The sequence below is a fragment of the Physcomitrium patens genome, chromosome 13, assembly GCF_059467195.1.
Source record: "Physcomitrium patens ecotype Gransden chromosome 13, ASM5946719v1, whole genome shotgun sequence".
In the NCBI taxonomy this organism is placed as follows: Eukaryota; Viridiplantae; Streptophyta; class Bryopsida; order Funariales; family Funariaceae; genus Physcomitrium; species Physcomitrium patens.
Genome location: NC_143422.1, coordinates 1192942 through 1197034, shown reverse-complemented (window position 1 = coordinate 1197034; position 4093 = coordinate 1192942). Strand labels below are relative to the sequence as shown.

General features: G+C 42.8%; 1 non-coding gene across 2 annotated transcripts; it reads left to right on the top strand.

Annotated features, from left to right (window-relative positions):
• The first annotated feature begins 1920 nt into the window (after positions 1-1920).
• LOC112290587 (uncharacterized) lies at positions 1921-3004 on the top strand. Of its 2 annotated transcripts, none has more exons than XR_016505951.1 (3): positions 1921-2061; positions 2497-2577; positions 2864-3001. It is a non-coding gene; the product is annotated as an uncharacterized LOC112290587 (transcript). The 2 variants fall into 2 exon arrangements; XR_016505952.1 differs by lacking the exon at positions 2497-2577 and adding an exon at positions 2578-2633 and having other exon boundaries at positions 1922-2061; positions 2864-3004.
• Positions 3005-4093: the final 1089 nt, after the last annotated feature.

Genomic DNA, 4093 nt, shown 5'->3' with positions numbered 1-4093 from the left:
TGCTTTCGATCACAGAGAGCCGTCGATGCGGGGTCCCGATCCACATTCCTCGGGGAGAGAAGTTGTCGAGGGGGGATTCTGCTGCCGGATGGATTCTCTTGGTTTTTTCCGGGTTTTAGTTTTCGGGAGCTCCGCTTTCTTTGGGTGCTAGGGTTGTTGCTGTTCAGGTGCGGTGTGTTGTGGTGACGGCAGCGGCGTTGCTGCAATCTTAGTTTTGCTACGTTTCTCCTGTTGCCATTCCGGTGGTCAATGCTCCTAGTGTGGCGACGCTGGTTTTGCATTCTCTTCCTCGCATTCGTGCAGTTGGAGCGAGATCTGGCTTTTTGCTCGCGTTACTGTTCCCGCGGAGGGGGGCTGCTCGTCATTTAGGGCGCTTCTGCAACGCCGTTCCTGGCTGTTCTACCTTTTTTGTTGTCTGTGGCGATCCTGCTTCGGAGTGTGCTGCGATCAAGGCTGGTGGCTGCGGAAGCTCCTGTTGTCAACGTGATCTGGTTTCCGTACTTCTTCCGTTGGTCTATGGTTAGAGGGCGAGCGATACGGGTGTTCATGCTAAGGTGGTAGTTTTCGACGGCGCCTTGTTGCTCTATTGTTGTTATTGCGCCGCCGCCTGCCACTGGAGTGTCGACGGATTCCCTTGCGAAAGTTGTTTATATCTCCCTTTTTCCAGCTTCTGCTTCGAATCGTGTTGCTGTTTGTTCTGGTCCTGCATCGAGCTGGTGCTCGGCTTATGTTCTTTTTCATAGTGTGTGAAGGGGCGTTGGATGGTGCTGTTGCACTGTGGTGGAAGCATCAAGTGTTTGACGGTGTCTCATGATTCTGTTCCGTTTGGTGCTCTCTGGTGGCGCTTCTTTTTTCGGGTTGGTGGTCCAGTGGCATTGAGGATTGTCGACGCTTTCTTGTTGCTGGCCTCGTCGTTTTCGCCTGGTGATTCTTCGGTTCTGTTCTCCACTATCTTGTTGTAGGCCAAGGCCGTTTGATGCCACTGTTGCGGTTGTGGCTGCAAATTCGACTGCTTCACCGACTGTACTCCTTGAAGTCATGGCTGCTGCTGCAAGTTCTTGAAGAGAGTTGTGGACGTTTAGGTCGTGGTTGGTAGCTGTCGGGGAAATTGCGGTATTTGCCATCCGCCGACCCGCGTTTTTGTCGCCGTGGATGCTGGAGGATTAAGTCCTGCGGTGCAGTGCCGTCAATTTTGGCTGGTGGTCGACTTTATCCAGCTCTTGCTGCTGTGCTCGTTCGTCTCCGACTGTTTTTGGGCTCCGGTGTTGTTCGACTATCGCTGAGTTTCCAATCATCGTCGTCGCCTTTAGTCGGCACTCTCGGTGGACTGGCGGGGTTGGCAGGTATTGTTGAATGGGAGAAATGATGTTCTGCAACTAGTAGGCGGACGCGAGTATGCTGGTGATGTGGGTCTTAATAGCAGATATCGATGCTTAAATTTGGAGATGTGACTGTGTCAGCGAAAAGTTGAGCAAATAACTTGACGGTTGGAGTCCCTACCGACAATTGCAGAGAGGCAACGTTGTTCAGAATTCAGTGTTGGAAGGGTGTTCGAAATGTAGTACCGATTTGTTAGTGCTGATGAGGTAAGGTGGTTGTTCATTAAAACACAAAATTGTGGTGTATGGTTGGCAGCGGAAGGTCCTCGTGAGGCAGGCATTGAAGTTGACAGCGTAGTGAAAAATTTATGTAAGCAGCTTGGTTGTCGATAGAACCGTCGGCTTAGCAGAAGAATTTCATGTGAGCAGGTAGCATCTGGAGTTCGGATAGCTTCCAGTGATACTCTTGGACTCGGAACAATTGTGATACCATTATCATCCGGCAGCCCTCTTTTCCATATCCCGAGTTTCTGTTGCAAGTCATCTTCGCCTACCCAGTTTCATTCCTGTGAAGGGTTGTAAAGATTTGTGGCAGCTTTGCCAACCCACTTTCATTCCTGTGAAGGGTTCTGAAGATCGAAGGACTTTGAGCCGCCAGTGGGTCGGCGAGCAATTCCATTTCTTCCTGCACAACTGCTATCGCAGCTACTCCAGGCTCGTTTTCGACACCTTCCACATTGCGGTGAGACTTCCAGATTGGATGAATGGTTGGATTGGATGACTAATTGAGTTGGATAAAGTTAGGTTAGGAATTTGATCAACCTATGTGGATGAACAACTTGAATGAATACTCACGTATGGGTGACTTCTTATTGTTAGATGACATCTCATTTATGGATAAAGTTTTGTATAAAGATGGATTCTTGTCAATGGATGAGAATATCTAAATTGAGTGATGATGGGGGTACGATTTTTTATTTTGCTTGCTTGTGTTAAGTTGGGCTAATTTGAGGGAGATTGAAGGTCATGCAATAATTGCAATTCATTGGATATTAAAATTTGGTGATATTAAAACATGGTTGAATAAGTTACCAATAGGGTGGTAATATTTATCTTGCAAGAATCTAATTTAGTTTTTCATAAGTCAAATGCTAATATTTGATGTGTGCATCGTTAGTAGGTGACAAGGTCATCTCCCAGTAATAAATTTGAGCATCATAAAGTACTATTTTCCAATTCTTCTTTGAATTATGGCTAGGTTGGACCCTACAACTCATACTTCAAAATCAATGTTGCCAAATGTTAATGGTGTGGGTAATGTTCTTTCCACTACAAAATCAATATGTCTTGAGTTCAAAATAGTTTTATTACCTTGGTTGCATTATTATACTTCTTTTTATAATATAGGTAGTGTATTTTCCTAGGAGCATGTTTTTGGTTTTCTCTAGTTGTAAGTAATGTTGTGCTAGTCTTTACAAAGTCTTTTTGATTGTATTGACAACCATATGATTTAATATTGGTGCATGGTTACGAAATACATGCAGAGCATACTCTTGGTGGAGTTGTCTCAAGCAAATGTTCAGAATTGCAATTGTATTTAAAAATTGCAATGAAATCCATGGAAAAAGTCCAAGAGTTAACTTCTCAAAGAGAGGCAACAAATTTGTCAAAATTCAACAAAGAGCAATGTGAATATTTAGCTTGTAAACTCAAGATGACTATTGAGAGTGCTAGTGCATTCTTTCATGCCATATGCCATCGCAAAGACATTCTTGAAGAAGCTTTGGTAAGTTGTGTAGGTAATTTCAAGCTATTTGCTACAAAGGCAAAAGAAATTGAAAGTTTCATCCAAGATTGTTGCAAAAATGCATGGATCGAGGTTGCCATCATATTGACAAAAGTACAAGAGCGTGTTTCATTAATAAGCTTTAATTTGGAATTATGTAGACTTATATTTTTTGACTATGAGTTCAGAGCACCACTAAGCAAAACTTGGACAGAACTTGTTGACAAAATTGATGAGATAAACAGCATTGAAGCCAAGATTGTGCAAGAGAAAGCATTTCAAGATGAAGAGGCATTGTGAAAGAAAGTGGATTTGGAATTGAAATCATTGAATGGTAAGGAGAAAGAGTTGGCTTTCATTTTGCTTGAAAGACTTAAAAGCACATCAATTGCATCTTCACGAAACCCATTGAAGGGAGAATTGGACAAGGTGAAGCAACACAACCAAATAGGAAAAGGTGCATCTGCAACTGTATTTAAAGTTAATTGGTTAGAGATGGAAGTTGCAAAGAAGGTGTTTTATGGATCAAACAACAAACATTTTGAACAAGAAGTGTCAATTGTATTGGGGGTGTTTCATGCAAATGTTATGTCCATACTTCACTACACTTCAAGCAAGCATCAGTGCTCCATTTTCATGGAGTTGATGGATGGAGATCTTACTTCTCTAATATGGCACAGATTGGAAACTCTTCATCTAGATGTACCATTCTCCAATATAGTAGTTGTTGACATTATTCTTCAAATTGCAGAAGGTATGGTTTGTCTTCACTCAAAAGATATTGTGCACAGGGACTTGAAACCAAACAATGTTTTGGTGAAGATAATAGATATGGAAACTGGACATGTACATGCCAAATTGGCAGATTTTGGAATGTCCAAAACCAAGAAAAGTAGTTGTTCTACTCAAACACTCAATATAGGTACTACTAGGTACATGGCTCCAGAATTGATTAAAATCCATGAGCAAGGAAGTGAAAACCATGTGC